Below are 24,360 nucleotides of genomic sequence, written 5' to 3'. Positions count from 1 at the left end.
GTGCTAGGGTTAGAAAGGGGTGTCCTTTCCGGACGCTCCCAACCCTAGCACGCGCGGAGTGCGCACAAAATGGCAGCGGCCGTTCCACACGGCCGCCGCCATTACAACGTCACAACCGCGCTGCCTCTATACGGGGCAGCACGGACGTGACATCATGCTGCACCAGGGCGAATAGTGTGCCCCTTCCCCGGCCGCAAAAGGAGCTCCGAAACGGAGCTCCTGTTCCGTTTGCGTCACTGGGCGCAGACTTCAGACAGCTGCGCCCAGCGACGCAGAGGAGAAAGGGGCCAAGCAGCCCTTTTCTCCTCCTCCCCACTACCACAGGGTGTCCTTGGGGCTTGAAGCCCCAAGGACACCCCTTTCCAGGCTGCGGGGAAGGGGCCTTTTGCCGCTTCCCCGCAGCCTGGAAAGCAGCGGATCGGGGCCTCAGCAGCTGCCGCTCTGGCCGCTGAGGCCCCGATCCAGCTGGGAAAGGGGCGGGTGAAGGCCGCCACTTTTCAGCGGTCTGTAACCCGCCTTAGAGACTATTTTCACGGAACATGAGATTTCATCTTTTAAAAGGTCCTAAAATAACTAGACTGTTTTTTAAGCTACTTTGAAATGATCTGAACCTCTAATAGAAGAAAACCAATGTTGGATAGGTGGGAATAATTGAAAAGTGATTCCCATTGTGCAATTCAGAATTAGGCTATTCCAATTAGGTTAAGTTTTAGGACAGGAGCCAGTGTGGTATAGTGGTTTGAATGGACACAAGCCAAAGTGGTATACTGTAGTGAACAAAGACACTGGGAGACCAAGGTTGAAATCACCACTCATCCATGGAAACCTATTGGGTGACCTTGGGCAAGTCACACTCTCTCAGTTTCAGAGGAAGGCAATGGAAAACCCCTTCTGAACAAATTTTCCTGAGAAAATTGCCTGACAGATTCACCTTTGGATCATCACAATTCAGAAAGAACTTGAAGGCACACAACAAGGCTTTCCTCTACTATGAAGAGGACATTCTCCATCGCCGCCCCGGCCCTTTGGAACACGCTGCCCACTGAGCTCCACTCATCAACCTCCCTGGCCCAATTCAGAAAGGATTTAAAAACCTTTCTGTTCCAACAAGCATTCCCCGAATAAAATCCTGTGGGCCTCCCTCCTCTTCCGTGGCCAAGAGGTTGGGCTAATGGGGCTTTTAGCTTGTTCTTTTATTGTATTTAGCTGTTTTATGTTGTTATTGTATCTACTCTGTTTTAAATATATGTTGTAAGCCGCCCTGATCTTGGGAAGGAGTGGGATAAAAATAAAAACTTTATTTATTTATTATTTTAACAACAACAATTTGAGGAATTGTTGGATATCCTAAATTAAGCAGGATTTAAAATTAGCCTGATTGCAAACTGTTGCCATTTTTGGGTGCCACTGTACTCCTGAGGTCTTTCAGTAAGGTTCTCCATCATCCCTCCACCAAAAGTACTGAGGGAAGGGCAATCATGGGCAGGGGCATAGGAACCATTGCACCTCAATCTGAAACCTAAGGCCCATTCACATTACAGAATTTTAGTGCTATTATTCCACTTTAATTGCTATGGTTCCATCGTATGAAATCCTTGGACATGCAGATTAGGAAGGAGCATTTTAGAATTATCAGCCATAGAACTTCCGCCACTCAACAAACTACAAACCCCAGGATTTCATAGGATGGAACCATGGCAGTTGAAGTGGAAACATCCAATTATATTTGTATAGTGTGAGTGGGCCTCTACATACTGCTGCAGCCATTAATAGCAGCACAAAGGCATTGCTTGAAGAATGGGAAAGGATTTTATAATGTGAAAAATGGCCCTTGCCTGGGCATGTCTTGCCTTGTACTACACATTCAAGTGGAGAAATGATTGACTTCTGCTTACCCTATGTATGAGCATCAAGTGGAAGATAAATTTACAAATCTCAGCACAGGGATGCATGCTTGAAATGTTAAACCTGGAGGAGGAGTACTTAATGTGCTCTTTGCTCCTCTTTGTTCTTTCCCACACTCCCAACCCTGGTTGGCATTTTTAAGATGCTGTTTTGAGTGTGCTTTTTGTGCTTATGCTACATTTCCCTTATATTTGAACAATTTTTGCACAAAATATTCTTGACAATAGAACGGAGTTTCTGGAACCTAAAATAAAGTTAACAAGTTATTTAATTTTTCAATACTGATTTTAAAAAAAAAAGTTTACAACTATACTCATGGCAGAGTCCTGAAGGCACTTACAACCTGCAAAAGAAACAAAGAGCTTGCAAAAGACAGTATGTTGACACCTTAGTAGCACTTACAATAACATTTTGGTGACACACAGAAAATATTTGACAGTCACATATCTTGTCAAAACATTGTATGTAACAGAACTCCCACACATGGAGTGTTTACAAGATACCAGCAACAGTTTCAGCTTTGAAACTGGCACATTAACTGCTACTGACAGATTTTTCTAATTCCTAATATCCTTTCATCTTGAGCTGGAGTCATGCTATTGTCCCTTGGTAATCTGCAAGCTCTCTCTTGTACTTCCTTACTCTCAAGTCACTCTTGCATTTGCAATATGGTTCTTTCAGGTACAAAAGGACAAATATTCTTAAGGGACAATTATTAAACATGAGAAGATAATGGTTTTTCACTAACAGAATGACATTCTGTTTCTACATCTATAAAAGCTAGAGAGAGCATCTCTACAAACTGAAAGGCCCAAGGCTCTGTTCATATCAGTGCAGGGATTATCAGGCAACAAGACAGCACAGCCACCTAATTTGTATGGCACGAACTCACTGGAATATGAAAGATCATATAAGTCAAGGAATACTAGGGATGGAGAACTTTCAGCCCTGCAGTTGCTGATGAATTTCCATCATGACTCACCACTGACCAATATGGCTAGGACTAATGGGAAAAGTTTGGTAACATCTGTGGACCCACAAATTCCCAGCCCGTAAATGGTTATATCTAGATAAATGGTCATTTCCCTGCCCCTTGATTTGAGATACATATGCTTGCAGAAAAAACATGCACTGCTTTTTCCTCCAGTGTTATTCACTGCCTTAAGTGTGGAGCTTCTTGCCAAGAAAAGAGAAAAAGGTTCCACAGAAAGAGGCACCCGTGCTTCCAAATCTTAATAGCGTCCGCTAATTAAAACACAAAGCAGCTGGGGCCATTGGATTAATAGACACGGCTTTCTCTTTTCAAGTCTTCTTGCCTGCTGACATATCCCTTCATTCCTTTTCTATTCCTGAACCTTTCAAAAAACAAAAATACAGCTTGCTTATCTTACAGTGTGGGTTGCTGTGGAAACCACATCCCCCTGTGAGATGCTCTGTCATAACATTTCAGCACTGCAAGCTTAAAGACACAGCATCCTTTACTCTGAGGTCTTGGGAGGCTGCCTCCATCTGTGAAGACATGCAGCAAAGAGAACAGGGAAAGGGTGGAAAAGAAAGATCCAGTAACCCTCTACTTTGATGTTCCTGTGGTGTTTTTTTTTAAAAAAAGTGCATACTTCATATCCTCCACAAAACACTTTTTTCCATTTAAAACTTAGTTTGACTCACAGAATGGAGAAAATGGACAAATAGCATACCAATATGTTTACGATCTCTTTTAATAAAGTTCTAATTTATCAGACTTTTAACAAAAAAAAAGCAAAGAAAGCAATATATAGCCATAATTAATCATAATGGAAAAATGGTTTCCAATAGTGTATTCCTTAATTAGGAGTTGAGCTTCCAGGCTTTAATCGCTAAGGATCCAGATGGAAGTTTCCCAGGCTTTATGAGTGGCAGAATGTGTCAGTTATTAATTAACATATGAGGCAATTAGCTTCAAACCTTTATGGCAAAACAGCACTACAGCTGTGCAACATTTGGATAAGAAAAGCTAAGCAAGGTACAATTGACTCAAATGTTACAGAAGATTAGCAGCAGGAGTTATATAATAAATCCCTTGTTACTTGGAAAGGTTATAATTCTGGATAATTCTGGGAAGAGCCCAGCCCCAACTGATTAAAAAAAAAAAAGAAACCGTTTTACATTAGTTTTTCTGTAAAAGCTACAGCAAGGCATCTTCCATGTATTTTCAAAACAATGTGAATATTTGAGATGGCATCATTGATTTAGGCAGTATTATCTGCCAAGTCTATAAATGTATAGACACACAAGGAAATGGTTATTTAATTACATTTCTATTCACTTCTCAGAAAGAAATGTACCAGAAACCAAGTCTCTCTCAGATGTCACAACTTGGAACTGGTATGATTAATAGATGATCCTTTCAGTGCTGGATGAGAAAGGGGTAATCAGACATGAGTTGGTGGTAATCCTACCAAGTCAGATGGAACACTTGGCTGGATTCACAGGAAAGCCAATATGGAGGCAGAATCAATTGCAAACTAGGGTATGAGCCAAGAAACCCATCTGGATGGAGGCTAAAACAGAGAATAACCAAGCTTGGTGGCAAGTAGAAGCCAGGAGACAGAAGGGACCAAGTAGAAAAGAAGACGAGTGGAGCAAACAGGCTGATGGGAGTAGGAAAACCTGCAGCAAGGCTAGAGATGCACAGGCAAAATTGCTGGCTTAAACCGGAAGTGCAGAGATGAATTTGTACAAAGTAAACTATTGCTTTTAATCCCATGGAATCTTCATATTCCTTCATCCTGAAAGCAATTGGTATATTAGTGCTGCTCACTGCTATGCTACCTATTACCTTTATTAAGGAAGGAAGGCAGGATACATATACAGAGAAATAAACATTTGAGATGAGTTAGAAACAGCAGGCAAACTCAGAGCTTAAGAAGCAACCATGCACTACCAGCTTCAAACAGATTTAAACCTCATGCTTTCAAATTCCCATATCTCAGAACAACAAATAATCTTTAAATATACAGAGTGTACTGAGCCTCCCAGGAATAAGTAATCATTATGCCTGCAACTCTGAGAGTATCTAGATCAGACAGGTTTATAGCTAAAGCTACACAAGATCTGCTTAGTGTCACATAAACTGTTGTAAAAAGAATGTTACAGCATCATAAATAACTTTGTCTCATAGAACTGTAGAAATCAAAAGATGGGAAACTAATTTATAAATACTGGCTTGCAATTTACAAATGTCATAGCTGCGGTGTCCAAATCTAAATTACTGTCATTTTTGTCTATATTATAAGAAACTTCTTTGGATCTATTTACCTTTTAGAATAAAAAAGAGATAGTATACTTTTTGTCGGTTGACTTTTCATTTCTACAGTATTTCCCATAGGTTTATACATGCACCTAAAAAGGCACAAATTCTCTCTGATCTTGGAAGCTAAGCAGGGTCAGCTCTGGTTAGTACTTGAATGTGAGACCACCAACAAATACCAGGTGCTGTGGGCTATATTTCATAGAATCATAGAATGGAAGAGTTGGAAGAGACCACAAGGGCCATCCAGTCCAATCCCCTGCCATGCAGGAACTCTCAATCAAAGCATCCCTGACAGATGGCCATCCAGCCTCTGTTTAAAGACCTCCAGGGAAGGAGACTCCACTACACTCCGAGGAAATGTGTTACACTGTCGAACAGCCCTTACTGTCAGGAAGTTCCTCCTAATGTTTAGGTGGAATCTCTTGTCCTGCGGCTTGCATCCATTGTTCTGGATCCTGTTCTCTGGAGCAGCAGAAAACAAGCTTGCTCCCTCCTCAATATGACATCCCTTCAAATACTTAAACAGGGCTATCATATCACCCCTTAACCTTCTCTTCACAAGGCTAAACATCCCCAGCTCCCTAAGTCGTTCCTCATAGGACATAGTTTCCAGACCCTTCACCATTTTAGTCGCCCTCCTTTGGACACGCTTTTAGAGGAAGGAATAGGAGAAACCACCTCTGAGTGTTTCTTCCCTGAGAAAACCTTATGAAATTCATAGGGTCGTCATAAATCAATAGGCACACACACATACATACACATACATAAGTTAAGCTGTGGATTTCACAAAAAACTTTGAATGAAAAAAAAAATCTGGTTAATTGTATTATTCCTGCAAAAGAAAATGTACTTTTCATGCACAGATGAATTTGTACAAAGTAAACAAACATAAGGTCACTGACCTTGTTTTCAACAATCTTCTGGGATCTGTAGGTTCCAGTTTCTCTTCTCAATAAATAGTACTGGAAAACATGAAAGAATATAAACAGAATGAATGGTTTTACCATTCTAAAATTCTAAAAAAATCATTTAAGTGGTGTAAAAGTGTTTTGTAAATAGATTGCAAGTAGTGTTTGTGGGGTGGAGATAAATATGATGCAACCACTAGAGTAAGGATGGGCAATTTATAGGTGTTTCTGGGTTACAGTTTCATTAATTCGACACCATTAATTTATGCTGGCTAGAGATGATGAGAGTTGCAGACCAAAAAAATCTGGAGGGCCACAAATTGCTCACATTTGCACTAAAACATTCAGCTTTAATATTGAGAAGTCAGATTAAGTACATAGATCAGTTTCAGATACATGTAATGAAAATAATTTGCCACTCCAAGTTTTAAAAAAGGGTGACACACAAACTTATTTTTAAAGACTTTCTTTAGAAAGCATCTGTGCTTGTATAACTGGAATAACTGAGGGGCCATTCAGACTACGTTTTAACCTGGATCAGGAATTGATTCTTGCATGTGAAGTTCATATTGGCCCCGAATCTGTCACAATCCATTTTGAGGGACGCACAAGCGTTTTGTGGCAAATGCCCCTTAGCGTGAGTCATTTGCATCTGCGCATCCTTCCCGCCAGATTTATTTTAAAAAGGAGGGGGGAAGCCCCCATCTGCTTATCCAATGGCTACAAGAAACGTCACCTTTGACGAAAGTGGAACTAATTTGATTGACAGCAGAGGACTCTTCCTTTTAAACCAGATAAAGAGCTGCAATGGCGTTCTGGGGTTAAATACCCCGATTAAGGTATTTAAAGTCGGCACTTGCTTCCAGAGGCATTCGAGAGAAGGGCCTCCAATTGTACCCATTCCCTCCAGCGCAAATGTGCCAGTCTGAATGGGGCCTGAGTATCTGATTTGGCTCAGAAGTGATGCAGGTTTCTGTCAACTAAAATGAGACTATCCCCATACATAAAGATGAATCTTAATCCTTCTAATAGTAAATAAGATACTGTTGTCAAGCGAGGATCTGGTACAGCACACTATAGCACTTTAATTTCCTGGGGGCAACTAGGAGGATATCATAGCATTCCATAATATGCTGAAAGCCAGCTTTTGTTCTCCGCCAGGGTTTTTATTAGTCCATTGTTATACTTCCAATATATTTGCAATATGTTATGATCTCTAAAGGTGACAACTAGATGCAGAACATACATCAGACACAGTGTCTATCCTATTTGACTGCTATACTGCTGCCATGAAATAAAAAAGTGGCACACTGGTGAGATTTTCAGTTCAGCATTTTACATGAGCTCATGTATTTCTATTAGCTTCAGCTCTATACAAGACAACAAGCTAAACATGAGGGCAGAATTGTCCTTTCATAATGAATCCTGGAACTGTTTCATGTGAGAGAATCCTCATACAATATTATGGATGCCACCACTATACTTACTATTAAAGAATCTAGTGTCCACTTCCCCCTCACCCCTGGGCTATGTGTATATTCTGGCCAATCTTACTGGGAATATGAGTAATCTGAGTGTATGGATTCTGGAGAAGACTTCAGGACAGCTTTCTCAGCTGGAGAGAAGGCATTGAGGAGGAAGCTTTCCATTTACTTTTAAGATGAACTGCCACCCTGGGGATGGCTTTCTGCGCACAGTAGTTAAATGGGTGATGCAAGGAACAGGGAGGAATATTGTCTCCAAGGAAGAGATGTGGTGCTTCTAGTCCATGCACAGCCCACTGTAACCTGTTCCCTCAAAATTGGGAGAGGGACAGCTACCCACGTTATTAGGATATACAAAGCATACAGTCGGCCCTTGTGATATATGGATTTTTTATACATGGATTCAAGCATCGACGGTTTGAAAATGTTCAAAAAAAGTATACATTTCAAATATCAAACCTTGATTTTCTATTTTTTGTAAGGGACACCATTTTGCTATGTCATTATATTTAATGGGACTTGGACATCCATGGATTTTGTTATCCATGGGGGATCTTGGCACCAAACCCCAGAGTATAACAAGGATCCACTATATTTACTAGGGAAGAGAAGTGGAGATAGAGCTGAAAGCAAATAAGGCATTAAAAAAAAATTAGTACAGTCGGCCCTTCTTATACACAGATTTTTTATACATGGATTCAAGCATACACGGTTTGAAAATATTCCAAAAAATATAAATTTACCTTGATTTTCCATTTTTTATAGGGGACACCATTTTGCTATGTCATTATATCTAATGGGACTTGAGCATACACTGATTTTGTTATACACGGGGGATCTTGGAACCAAACCCCAGTGTATAACAAGGGTCCACTGTATAAGTCTTTAAACAACAGGAAATGGAACCAAATAATTGCCAGATCCCTATGGGCACGGTAATATATTAACACTGCTCTCTGTCTACATAGTATATAATTCATGGGACAGTTGTAGGTCTCTTAATTAGTTATGGAGTAATGGCTGAAATGTAACTGTGGCCCGGTACAGATGGGCCATAAGCGCCGTGTCGGCACCAAAATTAGGGTTGCAGAGTGCACAGCAACCGCACGCTCTGCAGCCCTAATACATATGGACGGTGCTGTCTTTACATGGCACTTTCCATATGTGACACACATGCACAACACAAGCGTGGCACCATGTCCACACCTGCTTTTAGCGGGTTCTTTTCAGAGCGGAGGGAGCCTGCACAGTTTGGTTGCTGTGGGCTCCCTCCAGAGAGAGAATGGGCAGCTCCAGAAGGCCCCTATCCAGCCCTTGTGCTAAAACAGAATGCTACTACTCTTGCCAAACTATTTTCCTTTTTTCTTCTTCTTACATTTGGACTGAATTGGCATGTTTTATCTCTACGCCACCTAAATGTTCCAGATGCAAAAACATGGAGACTTCTAGAGGAATGCATTTTTCTCTGCCTGTGACCTCACTGGAATGGAGACATACTGGATTGCAAAAGAGGGGTCCCTGTTGAGATGCAAATGGACTTTAAATTTCCTGGATTGTGAAAAGCTCCCTATTGCCACCTGGCCAAGAAGAGGAGAAGCCTGCCTGAAAATATATCCTACCCAGCATATCATCTTTACTAAGGACTGAAGCAACATGTAAACATCTGACTAACATCTCCAAATGTTCTTTCCCCTTTTTCCTGTTTGGTTTATAGCATCTTGCCTGATGAAGAAGCCCATGGAGGTTCAAAAGCTTACAACAAATATATTGCACATTTCAGTTGACCAATAAAGGTATCACTGATGGATTTTTGTTTGTATTTGTTAAATGGCCAACACAGCTACCCCTGCATATTTTCCTTATGTTTCTCAGAACTCTTCACAACTTTTCTGTCTTTGTTTTCCTCTCCACATTAAGATCCTTCCCTCATTCAAAAGGACTGAGCTCCCTGCATTTCACCAGGAATGGGGTTACATATGTGTGAGGACAAATGAGGATTATTATTATTATTTATTATTAACCTTTATTTAGGAAGCGCTGTAAATTTACACAGCGCTGTACATGCAATCTTTTTAGTTAGACGGTTCCCTGCCCTCGGGCTTACAATCTAAAAAGACATGACACAGAAGGAGAAGGGAGTGTTGGAGGGAATGGGTAAGAGGTCCAGCAGTTCCTCTCTACCTCCGAGGCCTGGACCAAGGCCTGGAGGGAGGGCTTGGCTTCATAATGAAAGGTTAATCTTCATCCAGGGAAAATAAATACTCTCAGGTAGGATAATACATATACAATACATAGCAATACAGGAAATGGTTTGATAAACAGGCACTAAAAGAACATCAGATGGTAAGCGACAATTATGCAATGCCTGGGAAGGCTTCTCTGAACAGGATGGTTTTCAACTCCGTTTTGAAGCTAGTTAAAGAAGTGATGGCTCTTGCTTGTGGGGGAAGAAGGTTCTAGGAGTGAGGGGCAGCAAGTGAAAAGGGGCGAATCCGGGATGGGGCAGAGGAAATCCTGGGCTGAGACAGGAGCTCTTGACTACCAGAACGGAGGGCCCTGGTGGGAAGGTGAGGAGAAAGAAGGTCTGATAAGTAAGGAGGGGCCAGTCCATGGAGGGCTTTAAATGTCGACAGCAGGAGCTTATACTGAATGCGGAAGGGGAGAGGGAGCCAGTGAAGGGATGCCAACACAGGGGAGATGTGGTCAGAGCGGTGGGTGGAAGTGATAATGCGTGCAGCTGAATGCTGGACAGAGATTAAAGGACGGAGGTGAGAAAGAGGAAGCCCAGCCAGGAGGATGTTACAATAATCAAGTCGTGAGACCACTAGGGCATGGACCAGGGTCTTGGCAGTAGAGGCGGAGAGATATGGTCGGATTTTGGCAATATTGTACAAAAAGAATCTACAAGCCTTGGCTGTGGTCTGGATCTGAGGGATACACGACAGAGAAGAGTCAAAGATAAAACCAAGACTGCGGGCTTGCTGGACTGGTTGAATACAAATGTTGTCCACAGAGACAGAAAAGGAGAGTTGAAGGGTGGGCTTAGGAGGAAAGACAAGAAGCTCCGTCTTGGACATGTTGAGCTTCAAACGCCGATGGTGCATCCACTGCGAGACAGCTGTGAGGCAGGACGAGACTTGCTGTTGAAGCATTGGAGAAAGGTCAGGGGCGGAAAGATACAGCTGGGTGTCATCGGCATACAGATAGTAGGAAAAGCCAAAGGAGCTGATGAGTTTTCCTAAGGACAGTGTGTAGAGAGAAAACAGAAGGGGACCCAGAACAGAGCCCTGGGGAACTCCAACAGATAAGGGAACAGGAGAAGAAGTCTGACCCCCTGCAACTACTGCAAAAGATCTGCCAGACAAGTAAGATCTAAACCAGTCGAGAACGGAGTCTGAGAACCCAAGGTCAGAAAGTATATCCACTAGAAGACAGTGATCAACAGTGTCAAAGGCTGCAGACAAATCGAGAAGGATGAGAACAGAGTAGAGGCCATTAGCCTTGGCCTGTAAAAGGTCATTCGAGATCTTAGTAAGAGCTGTCTCTGTGGAATGCCTTGGGCGGAAACCAGACTAAAAGGGATCAAGGATGGAGTTGGTTTCAAGAAACTCAAGACAGCGCGAATAAACAACCCGTTCGAAGACCTTAGAAAGAAAGGGGAGAAGAGAAATCGGACGATAGCTAGACAAAGAGGAGGGGTCAAGAGAAGGTTTTTTCAGAATTGGAGAAATGAGAGCATGTTTGAAGTCCGAAGGGAAGGAGCCTGTAGAGAGAGAGAGATTGAAGATATGGAGAAGCGAGGACAGAAAGGAGGGAGCTATAGAGATTAGAAGAGGAGTAGGAATTGGATCAAGAGGACAGGTTGCAGGTTTACTTGGGTGAAGGTTATATATCTATGTATTTAAATAGTTATATGTGAATATATAATCTAGATATGTAGTGTGTTTATTTCTATATTAAAAAGAGAAGGGGTGCCCACCATCTAGAAGATTAGCCACAAAGGAATTCCACCCTCCAGCTATGGCTTATATGACTGCTCCCCATGGGACCCTACGGGGTTATTCTCTCCCATTGTCACTCTGATGACTCCTGGGTCATTTGACAATCTGGGCGGCATTTGTGGCAATTTTTGCCACAAAATTATCAACAGTGACAGGTCTTCTGGAAAAATGTTTGCCTCACTAAATCTGTGCTTGCTAAAATAACCCTACACTGCACAATTTGTTAGTGGATACATAAATGTCCACCCATGTTCCACTGGTAATAATTGCCCCATCATTTTTCTTCTCAGCTGGATAACTTTCAATTTTTCAGCTTCAAACAAGAAAAGTCCATTCACAACGGAGAATGAGTGGGCACAAGGGTTAAGTAACCATAACAATGCACCTGTCTTTGCTTGCATTAGTGCTAGGTTGGGTATATGAAAGACTAGGAGTCCTTATTTTGTTTACCCATAGGGCTGAGGTAAGCAACAATGCATAAGCAAATACAGTGATCTGAAAAGAAATGGCACCTCATTAGAACAATATACTCGAAGTTTTACAACCGAATCAGTAATGAATTGTCGTGGCTGCCCTTCTACTTAGCAAAGTTTTTTTTTTTAAATGTGACAATTTCCCAATGTAACATGCATTATTCTGATACACATATCAGTACTGAAAACTCAATTTGCATTTTAAATGTTACAATTTACATATTCTATGTGTGAAATGGATTGCCAGGTTTAAAATTGACATAAGCCACATTCAGACATTCATCCTGGATGCATGGAGAGCATGTGCCCTCCCTGTGCCAAACATCCCTCTGTGTCTTGCCCCCTATCCTAAATGTATGTAGTCTGGCATTGGGAGAGAGGAGGCAGCACAAAGAGTTCTGGCACTCAACACATTTTTTATCTGAACACATTCAGGATGAATACCTGAATAGTGTCGTAGTTGAGTTAAAATAAGTATAGCAAATTGAATCCAACTTCCTTTGAAAGATTATATTAAACCCACCTGGGTGAAACATAAAGGTACATCCAAGTTAATTAAGCTCACAGAATATTCTGTTATTCCTGTCCAATTCTAACAACAGTTACTATTGAATGACCTTTTCCTGTTGTCCCTAAGCAAAAACAAAAGCAATATTCCTGGCAAGCTAATGGATATGTAGGGACCTTAAATATAGGCTTTTACCCACTGTGAAAATTCAAACCATAAAATAATTCCTTTCAGATACAAGTCAAGTGCAAGCTTATAGGAATTAAATTTCATAATTGCAAATGCCAGTCCTTACCAAATGTCAAATACTGTACAATCTTAAAGACTGCTAAACTGCAGAATGGGATAAATTAAACACTGGGGTGCAAAATAAAAGCTTAGTCACAGCTTCATTTTTAATAGCTGGCATTCCAAGAAAACTGCAAGTAGAAAAATAACATACTAGCAAAATAATTTGCCCCTACTATATTCAGTCTCAACTGTCAATAAACTTAGCAATTGTCTCAAAAAATAGATATCTATGGATCCATTCTGGGTGAGATGCAACCTACAATGCTGAGATTCTCCATCCAACAGCATCTTTCCAATGCTTGTTACCCACATTCCAATCCTCCTCTCTCATTGTTTTGTTTGTGCAAACCAAACTATCAGCCACTTCTGTAACCAGACCACCCTGGTGTCTCTTTTCCTGGGTAATATCAATGTCCAGGGTTCCCCCTGTCTCAATTCTCCAGTGCAATATCCTCCTTCCAGTTGCTTTGACTAGCAGTTGTTTTTCTTCTGAATTCTACACTTAAGCATATAATAGATAAATATTTGTTGGGATTTTCCAAAAGGATTTTTTTTTGCTTTTGTTGATTTAAAAGTTGCATTCAGTTCAATCCCTAGGAAACAACTGTGGATTGTTATTTCCTATTTCCTGATAAGCAAGTGCTTTATCAAAGAAATGATACATGTATATCTGGTTGATGTAAAATAGGACACCACTGTGGTCACGAACGGGACGCCGACAGGAGCAGTTTTTTGCTACTCCTTTTTGTGCCAGCTTTTCCGGGCTCAAAGTGCTCTTTGCATGGCTTCCAGCCACTCTGGGGATGTGTATTGTCTCCATGTGCCACCCCCAAAGTGGCTGGAAGCTGCTCTTTCCTGCTCATTTGTTTCAGGCCTATGTTATGTTACATGATTAATACACCCACATTCTTTTCTAAAGTCCTAATAACAGGGATGTAAAATTTCACTTATTTTATTCTCATGCACCATATGGACAAAGTTTTGCATTTTTCAATGAGTTTTCATATTTTGAGGGCTTCATTTGCAAAAACTGTGTGGGAAAGTTGCACAAAATACAATTTGTCATTGCTGTCATGTACCTTCAAGTCATGCAAAATACAATTACTTAAAATTTTATTTGATTTGATTTCAGTTGCTGCTTCTAATGAAAGAATGCACTGGTTGGCACAGGGGTGAACAACCACTTAATCACTTGACAAGTTTATGATGGATATGAGCATGTCAAGGCAACTCTTCACATGAAAGAGAAATCTGGTTCTGGAATTTAAAAATTAAGATGTATGGATGGTTCTGGGAAGCAATTGGTTTTTAAGAATATTCTAGAGACTGTTATGTCTGCACTCTTCTGATGAATGTAATATAATGTGCATCCCCCCCACATTAGATTACATTCATTATCAGGAGTGGAATAATGGAGCATAGTTATCTCTTTCATTTAACCAAGTTAGGGCAGGTACTAGGGTCTTGCATATGGGACGCAAGTCCCATTCTAAGCAATTATGCTAGGTTTTACAGTATCTCCAATTTACCAATACTATTCATATAGTTCACTCTGTGGATGCTTTTTTCCTAGCATTAGGTGCATTAGAAGGCAAACAAATGAAACATAACCATTACTGCTACAGGAGACATTAAAGTGAGAAAAAGAATCCTTCAGTGTGCAAAGAGCCAGATTTCTACCATCTCTTTTAATAGAAATTAGTACAAAAAGGAAATATGCTAGACATTAGCTACTCTTGCTCACCAATGCTCAAATGGAGGAGAGAGATAACATCGGTGCGAGCGGAGCTCCCATTGAGGTAGTGTGGGGCAAGGGGAGGTATGGCGGTGGGAGAAGGGACTTGCGTTACAGGGGAAGGCGAGATCGATGCGTCATATCTATCTCTCCTTCCTGTCCCCCTCCCAGCCAAAGGGACCTGAGGGTCACTCCAACCATGCCACAAACCCTGTCGCTGCTCCTGTGCAATGCCAGGTCGATTAACAACAAGTCCCACATCCTCCATGATCTGATGGAGGACACTAACTGCGACCTGGCTTGCATTACCGAGACCTGGCTTGGGCCTGAGGGGGATGCTGTGTGGGCACAGGCCCTCCCTGCTGGGTACTCGGTGAAGGACCAGCCCAGGTTAGGTGGGCGGGGGGTGTGTGGCCTTGATACATAAGAACATCTTGTCTCTCACTAGGAACCACATCCGACAGACTTCCTATATCGAGTGTATTTACTTGACCCTAAAGGCTAGGGACAGTCTAGGGATTCTGTTGGTGTATCGGCCACCCCGTGCGCTAACGGACTCCCTTAACGAGCTGACACAGCTGGTCGCGGAGCTGATGCTGGAGACGCCCAGGCTACTTGTCCTGGGCGACTTCAACATCTCCCTCACGGCCAGCTACGTTCCATCCGGTGCGGCTCGGGAATTCATGGATACCATGGCGGCCATGGGCCTGTCCCAGCTGATTTCGGGTCCAACGCATTTTGCGGGTAATACACTTGATTTGGTTTTCTGTTCGGATGCGGAAAATCCGTGGGCGGAAATAACTAATATTTTCCCCCCTGTCATGGACGGATCACTTCCTGGTGGAGGCAAAAATCAAGGTCTCTACCCAGATCCCCCCCGGGGGTGGTGGACCTGTCCACCCTCGAAAGCTGATGGAACCCAAAAGGTTCCAGGAAGCCCTAGAGGGGCACATGGTTGGAAGTGACGGCGACTCTGTTGATGCCCTGACTGGTATCTGGAATACCGGTCTCTCTAGGGCTATACACAGTATCGCTCCCAAGCGCCCTCTCAGGCCTGCTTCCAAACGTAAGCCCTGGTACATGGAAGACCTCCAGGCGAGGAAGCGGGTTCTGCGACGGCTAGAGCACCGCTGGCGGAAACACCTACGCTTAGCCGACAAGGCTCTCCTAGACCGCCTTTTGGAGGACTACGGAGAGGCGATACGAGCAGCTAAGAATTCGTTCTATGGTGCTCGTGTCGCGTCCGCGGAGTCGCGTCCAGCAGAGTTGTTCAGGGTAGGTAGGGAGCTAACTCAGCTCCCTCCTGCCCCGAACCAGATCCTTGAACCTTCAAAGGCCTGCTGTGACCAATTTAACAACTTCTTCGCGGATAAAACCTCTCGGATAAGCGAAGGTCTTAATGCCGGCATTAGAGCAGAACCTAGGATAGAGGCATCCAGAGCCTCCGTGGACTCTATTAAACTGGATCAGTTTGAGTTGGTAAGTACTGATGATGTGGACAAGATCCTTGGAAGTGTTCGGAAGACAACCTGCTCCCTCGATCCCTGTCCCTCATGGTTAGAGGCTCAGGGGGGGATCAGCAGTAACAACATTGTTACGCCAGATTATTAATACATCTCTGAGGGATGGGCAATTTCCAACTGATTTGAAATTGGCCACTGTAAAACCTTTACTAAAAAAGCCCTCCCTCGACCCCCTGATACATAGTAACTATCGGCCAGTCTCGCTGCTGCCATTTCTGGGGAAGGTGATCGAGAGGGCAGTTGCAATCCAGCTTCAATCGGTCTTGGATGAAACGGATTATCTGGACCCATTTCAAACTGGCTTCCGGGCGGGTTACGGGGTTGAGACGGCCATGGTCGCCTTGGTCGATGATCTCCGTCTGGGCATCGACAGGGGAAGCGTGTCCCTGTTGGTGCTCTTGGACATCTCAGCAGCTTTCGATACCATAGACCATGGTATCCTTCTGGAGCGCCTGGTAGGGGTGGGAATCGGGGGCACTGCGCTCCAGTGGTTCTGGTCCTACCTCTCTGGGAGGTTCCAGATGGTGCAGCTGGGAGACGTGTGCTCCGATAAGAGGGCCCTTAAAACTGGGGTCCCTCAAGGGGCCATTCTGTCTCCCATGCTATTTAACATTTACATGAAACCGCTGAGAGAGATCATCCAGAGACATGGGGCGCGGGGTTATCAGTACGCTGATGACACCCAAATAATTTTCTCTATGTCTCTGACTGATGCAGTGACCGAGGATGGCGTCTCTCCTCTCGTGGCATGCCTGGAGTCAGTAATGGGCTGGATGAGGAAAAACCGACTCAGTCTGAATCCAGAGAAAACGGAGGTACTTGTGATAGGTTCCCCTGGTCCAGGAATGGCGGTGGTTCCACCTGTCCTGAACAGGATCACGTTTCCTGTGAAGGACTCCGTGCGCAGTCTGGGAGTGCTTCTTGACTCGTCGCTTCACCTTACATCTCAGGTGAATGCGACGGTCAAGAGCACTTATTATCAGCTTCGGCTTATCCACCAGCTGCGCCCATACCTGGCCCAGAGGGACCTTGAAATGGTGGTACATGCTCTGGTAACCTCTAGACTGGACTTCTGCAATGCGCTCTACATGGGGCAACCCTTATACCAAACCCAGAAGCTACAGTTGGTACAAAATATGGCAGCCAGGCTGGTCACTGGTACCTCCAGGGCCAGCCATATTACACCTGTGCTTAAAGATCTGCATTGGCTGCCTATTTGCTTCCGGGCTCAGTATAAGGTGTTGGTGATTACCTATAAAGCCCTACATGGCTTGGGCCCAGGATACCTGAAGGACCACCTCTCCCCATACATTCCGCCCCGCACCCTCAGAACTTCTGGGTAGCAACTACTCAGGGTTCCAGGGACCAGACTCTCCTCCACAAAAAGGAGGACGTATTCCAGCGTCGCCCCTGCCCTTTGGAATATGCTGCCCACAGAGCTCCGCTCGGCCACCTCCCTAGCTCAGTTTAGAAAGGACTTGAAAACCTTCCTATTTCGAGCTGCATTCCCCGAATGAGCTCCTGATGGCCTTCCTCCCTCTTTAGTTGGCAAGATGGCTGGCTGATTGGGTTTTTGACTTGTTTTTAATATGTGTGTATTATTGTATTGTATTTGATTTTATTGTAATGTTCACCGCCCTGATCGATGGAAGGGCGGTATATAAATAAAATTTTATTTTATTTATTTATTTATTAAGTACCTTAAACATACAGGACATCAGACAACCTACTGTGATACACAAATTCTTGCACACTTTTATGGAATTATTATTAACTTTAATAAAAGAACTGCTCATCTATGAATTCACACTTCGTTTAAACCTTATGGATCACTTATGGACCACTTTTTTGGGGGGGTGGGGAGAGTTGCACAAAACAAGGTGGGGAAATATTGTTCCAACAGAGCTCTGCCTGCTGCTGTGTTACTGCTTTGTAAAAGGCTCAGTGTGAGAATCAGTATGGTATAGTGGTTTGAGTGATGGACTAAGACACTGGGAGACCAATTCCTGGCTCAACTATAAAACCCACTGGGTGATCTTGGGCAGTTCACACACTCTCAGCCTCAGAAGAAGGCAATGGCAAACCCCTTCTAAACAAACTTTGCCAAGAAAAGCCCATGGGTTGGGTTTTCAAATGCTTTTAAGTGCTGCACAATTCAGATTTTAAGGAGTATACAATATATCATTTTAAGTCCATTTTACTATTTTAATGTTCAATGTTTCTAACTTTATAAATTGTTCTATTGTTTTATAACATTATACAGTATTTATACTTTTTAATGCTTTTGTATTGTTTTTAATTTTTATTGTTTTTAATTTACTGTTAGCTGCCTTGAGTCCCTATATCAGAAGGGAGGCGAGATATAAATAAAATAAAATTTATAAATTGCTTTTAATGGTTTAAGATTTTAATTGGGTTTTTTTTTATGATAGCTTAATTGCTTTTGAATTTTTGCATACTTTGAATGTTTAAACATGTTTGTTTCTAACTATGTTTGCTGTAAGCCATCTTGATCCCCACACTGGAGAAAAGTGGAATATAAATAAATACAATAGTAGCAGACCTCCTACTAATAATAATATGAGAACTTCCATATGTACTTCCTTACTATTTACTGAAGGTATATTACTCTTCATTCATCTTTAAAGGACAGTTTACAAAAACAATGTAACAATTAAACATCAAAGTAGAAAAGATGGAATAAGAGTCCACAATATCTTAAAAGAAGCACTATGAAGAGCATAATTTTGATATTCTTTCTCCTTTTTTTGTGCTAGCCATGCCAGTTAAAATGTCAGCAGTTCAGAGGTCAGAAGTTGTTAGGTTATAAAGGTCAGGATGTTTGGTTGAAGAAACAGGTGGGTAAGTGGTTCAGAAAAGATTTTTTTTAAAGCCAGCTATGGAAGCAAAAGTTTTGAAATTGGTTGGAAGTGAAGAGAGAAAAGAATTAAAGACAAGCCAGAAAATCCAAGGATAAAAGGATCCATTGTTCCTGAAGGAAAATGCCAGATAACTAAATGGATTACAATGTGATGGGCAACAGCAGGGGAAATGGGAACTACTTCTCCCCTTATGGGCTGCCTGGTCATACCTGGTGTAACTGGAAGTAATATCAAGTTGCTTCCAGTTCTGGGAATTACTTAAAACACAGCCAATTTTCATAATTTTTCAGTTTGTACAACTTCTGAGTTTTTTTAGAAACTGGTATCTAATGATAATTTGGACATTTATTTCTGTATTTTCAGCTGATTGGGGCTGATTTTCTTTTTAAAAAAGAAATTGGCTTCAGGGGGTTCAGCATTCTCCAGGAAGTTTGGAGGATACAAAGTGGTGCTGCATGCAGCCCACAGGCTATACCTTCCCCAATCTAGAATACATCAGTAAAATAAAGGACAGATTACATAAGGTTAGGTTACTGGATGCATTTATCTCTGTTTGCTTTTATGATTATCATTATTTTGTCTGCGTGTCTATTAGATTTCAAAAACTTTTTATAGACATTTTCATTACTAACATTAAACCTGGTTATTTGAAATACTGTGGCTTTCCTTTGATACTCATGCTGGGTCCAGAACCATCCCACTCTGTCCAAGAGCTAAACTGTCAGATGAGTAAAGTCTTCCACTTTGGTGGCAGTAGAAAAGTTCTTGTTCTTGTTGTATCTTCAAGTCATTTCTACTTATGGTGAGCTCCAAAGCAACTCTATCCTAGGATATTTTTGTCAAGTTTTATCCAAATGAGGTTTCCTTTTTCCTTCTTCAAAGACCAAGAGAGTGTGACTTGCACAAGGTCAGAGTGGTTTCCCCGACTGAGCAGGGATTCAAATCCTGGTCTGCCAGAGCCCAGCTCCAACACTCAAACCACACTGGCTCTCATAAAAGGATATCATGTCTCGTATCTCCTTCATTTATGAATCAGGGTCTGGCCAATTTGTAACAAGAACAACATGGTAATCAGGATTAAAACTGTATCTAAAACCTTGGGGAGAGCCAGAATGGTACAGTGGTTTGAGCATTGTACTAGGACTCTGGATACCAGGGTTTAAATCACAGCTCAGCCATGTAAATCCACTGGCTGACTTTGGGCAAGTCACACTCTTTCAACCTCAGAGGATGGCAATGGCAAACCCCCTCTGAAGAAACCTGCTTCTCTTTAGATAACAAAACAGCTTCATTTATATACCACTTCATACTGAACAGTGTCTAAGCGGTTTACAAAGTGTAAGCTAATTGCCCCCCCAACAATCTAGGTACTCATTTTAGCAACCTCAGAAGGATGCAAGCCTGAGTCAAGCTTGAGCCCTTTCACTGGTATTGAACTTGCAACCTTATGGTTTTGAGTGAGTGGCTCCATTACAGGCATTTAATCACTGTGCCACCAGGGCTCCTAACCAAGTATCTGAAGGATACCCTTGAAATGAATATCTCAATTACAGGTGGATATATATGAAAAAAGGTTGTCCATAAATCCTGTTACTAAGCCATGATTTCTGAATGGCAGCAGGATGGAATGGATGGCTCTTGTGGTCTCTTACAACTCTATGATCCATTGATCTTTAAACTTCAAACTGAACCCAAAAATACAGAGATTGCTTTCTTTGACAACAAATAATATGACCCAGTGCCTGCCATGGAAAACAGTTGAAGCTCTGACGACAACAACAACAACAACAACAACAACACTTGGCTTCATCCAGTCATTTTATGTGCATTATTATAGTTCACTGGTAGCTTTGGGAAGAATCAAGTTGATTACTGAACATTTGAAAGGTTACAAGATAAGTGTTATTTTTTTAAAAAAAACCTCTCATTATTTTATGGGCAACTTTACAACTGTTTTATTTCCCTTCTGGAAAAGAAGCAGACCTTGCAAATAAATCTTAATATACAATGCCTCTGTAAATTATTATTTGGCAAGACTGATGGCTTCTGCTAATACTGCAACTTGGCAACTCATCCTTTTCACTGAAGAGAAATGGTTCACAACAAGATCAAAAGTGTTTGCTATCTCTAAATGTCTTGCTGCTTTGGTTGAAGTCTTCTAGACCCAGGAGAAACAAGAGGGACACAATGCTTTCAGATCACTGCTGACAGAATGACACCTCACTAATGTCATGTTCCTCCCCAAATATACTGAGGCTGTCCCAGGTGACACTTTAGGTTTGACAGGTCTTTGATAACCCTTCTGTTCACTAACAGTCTGATAAATCTTTGTACAGTATCTGGCAGAAACAGTGAAAGCCAGTAGCTGACTAAACTTGTGCTTAGTGTTAGAATAACAGTGCTGTCAAATCTCTGCCACTGAGTAGTTTCAACAAAACTTAATGGATGGTAAAGGATTTTTCATCAAAGGTGGCTGTATACATGATTCCCCACATATACATCCCTTCTACAGAATCTGTAAACCTTCATATTTCATTTTGACACACAAGAGGAAAAAGAATTTTAAAGCATTCTGTCTTATGAATTTAGGAGCCCTGGTGGCGCAGTGGTTAAATGCCTGTACAGTACTGCAGCCACTCACTCAAAACCACAAGGTTGTGAGTTCAAGACCAGCAAAAGGGCTCAAGCTTGACTCAGGCTTGCATCCTTCCGAGGTCACTAAAATGAGTATGCAGATTGTTGGGGGAAAATTAGCTTATAGTTATAAACCATTAAGACACTGCTTAGAAGGTATGAAGCAGTATATAAATGCAGCTTGTTTGTTTGAATAAAGTCACAACTGTTTTCATGCATTTTTAATGAGTATTTACACCTTGGGTATCTGTTCTGTACACTTCTTGTTTTCTTCCCTTTTTTTGGAAAATTTCATTTGTGAAAAAACAATGCGTATAATACACAGACCTCTCTGCATACATTGTGTACAGGCACAACCCATTTTGTTTTGTTATAAACAAAAATTTAACATAGAAGACTTGAAATGCAAAAAGGAATACACACACACACACACATCTGTCAGGGTCCTAGAAACTTAGAAATCATTTTTACATCCCTACTCCGGGGAGTGATCTTAATATTTATTGTCTAGAACAGTGGTTCTCAAATTGTGGGGCAGGACCCAAATTGCGGGGCAGAGTTGTTCAATGGGAGCATGAGACTTGGAGGCCCTGATTTCCTTTCTCCTCCTCTTTCAAAACTTTTTCCCTCCTGGAGAGGAAGAGAAAGGTGCTTGGGGAGTGCCTATGCCTGAGGGAGAAAGAAAAGGAGAACGAAGAGAGTGTGGAAGCTTTCTGGATCATGGCTCTCTGGAGGGGGCCATGATCCAGCAATGTTCAGTCATGAGCTGTTGGTGCTGCTTCCCCCATCCATCCCATCACTGTCCTAGTTCTTGGGACAAGATGTACAATAAACAAACAAAATACATTATGTTGAGTATGCGGTGTGTGTGTGTGATGTCCACATGTAGCTGTAATATACAAATCAAACTTTATACTAAAATATTTTTTCTCTTTCTTTGCAACTGTCCAAGATGATCTGTTTGTTTACAATGGTCACAGTCAGGCATTTGGACTGTTCTGCACTCAGTATTTCTTCTGCACAAAACTATTCTGTTTTAGAAAATCACACTTTATATCATCTCTTGCAAAGCAGTGTACAATAGTTCCTTTACCAATACAGTATTATATGAGACAAATACCTTGCTTTTCAAAAAAATAAAAGTAAATAAATAACAACTACCACTGTATGCTATACCCATAAGATATAATTCTTTAGATCAAAAAGGTAAATTAATGGGTTTGTTGATTCCTTTGGGTTCCACAATAGGTTGTGAACTAGCATACACTCATTAATCCTTTCAGCTTTGCATGTGTGTATGTGCACCCACACATGTTCATATATGTGTGCATGTAACTCAAGTTTCATGGAGTTTTCTTAGGCAAGAAATACTCAGAGGTAGTTTTGCCACTTTCTTCATCTGAAATACAGCCTACAGCACCTGGTCTTTATTGGTGGTCTTCCATCTTAAGTATTAACCAGGACTGACCCTGTTTAGTTTCCAAGATCAAACAGGATCAGGTACCTTTAGGGTATTTAAGACATTTGATTTGTAAAGTTCCCTAAGCAGTAGTTATGCCAAATTCATGTCACCACAGAAGTGCCAACAAAGCTGCAAACCTTTGGCCCTAATTCAAACCTGATCTCTAACTACCCATATAGACAATATCTACTGAGAAGAAGACAGGAGGTTAGTTTTTCTCTCCTGGTTCAGCAGCATTTGTTACCGTCAACCATGGTATTTTGCTGGAACACCTACTGGGAAAGGCCTAGGCCAGGGAGATATCAATTTTTTAAAATCCTTCTTTGGGGTCAATTTTAGAAAGTCATGTTAGGGGACTCCTGACTAATTCCTTGTCTGATGTTCTTGTTGTTGTTGTTAACCACCCTTGGGTCGATCCTGACTCATAATGACCCTGTGGATGAGACATTTCCAAGACTCCCTATCTTCCACGGCTCTGCTTAGGTAAGAGCTCTGGTGGTGCAGTGGTTAGATGCCTGTACTGCAGCCACTCACTCACAAACCATAAGGTTGCAAGTTCAATACCAGCCCCTGGGCTCAAGCTTGACACAGGCTTACATCCTTCCAAGGTTGCTAAAATGAGTACCCAAATTGTTGGGGGCAATTAACTTACACTTTGTAAACTGCTTAGGGAATGCTTAAGTGCACTGAGAAGCAGTATAAAAATGTACTTGCTACTTTCTATTGCTATAGGTACTGTAAATTCATGCCCTTGACCTCCTTAATAGATTCCATCCATTTAGCATGTGGTCTTCCTCTCTTTCTACATCCCTCCACCTTTCCTAGCATTATGGAGTCATTGTGTTTTTCTAACATTATTGGACCACTGAGTCATTTTACTGAGTTTTCCAATGAGTCATGCCTTCTTGTGATGTGGCCAAAGTATGACAACCTCAACTTTATCATCTTGGCTTCCAGGGAGACTTCAGAGTTGATCTGTTTGGCTTTTTGGCTGTCTATGGTATTTGCAGGACTTTTCTCCAGCACATTTCAAATGAACTGATTTTCCTCTTATCTGCTCTCCTCACTGTCCAGCTCTCACATCCATTCATGGTAACAGGGAAAACAACTGGGAATGCTCTCCTCATTCCCAGTTTTCTTCTGACCTCTTGACAGCAGTCCTCATTCTGATCAATATTTGATCAAGGTATGGGAACTCTTTTTATTATTTCAACTTCTTCATTGACTAGTTTGAATTTGTGTAGATCTTCTGTGGTCACTAT

General features: G+C 41.9%; 1 protein-coding gene across 3 annotated transcripts in view; it reads right to left on the bottom strand.

Moving 5' to 3' along the window:
- Positions 1 to 24,360, bottom strand: part of TSPAN18 (tetraspanin 18) — a 249,505-nt gene that overhangs the window by 160,111 nt on the left and 65,034 nt on the right. For all 3 annotated transcript variants that reach the window (XM_042477706.1, XM_042477721.1, XM_042477713.1), the window contains exon 5: positions 6,100 to 6,159. The gene's annotated coding sequence lies outside the window, so the exon portion shown is untranslated. The remainder of the gene's footprint in view (positions 1 to 6,099; positions 6,160 to 24,360) is intronic.

Source organism: Sceloporus undulatus, chromosome 1 (genome assembly GCF_019175285.1).
Source record: "Sceloporus undulatus isolate JIND9_A2432 ecotype Alabama chromosome 1, SceUnd_v1.1, whole genome shotgun sequence".
NCBI lineage: Eukaryota > Metazoa > Chordata > Lepidosauria > Squamata > Phrynosomatidae > Sceloporus > Sceloporus undulatus.
The sequence above is the reverse complement of the archived record's forward strand: the minus strand, read 5'-3'. Positions and strand labels throughout refer to the sequence as shown.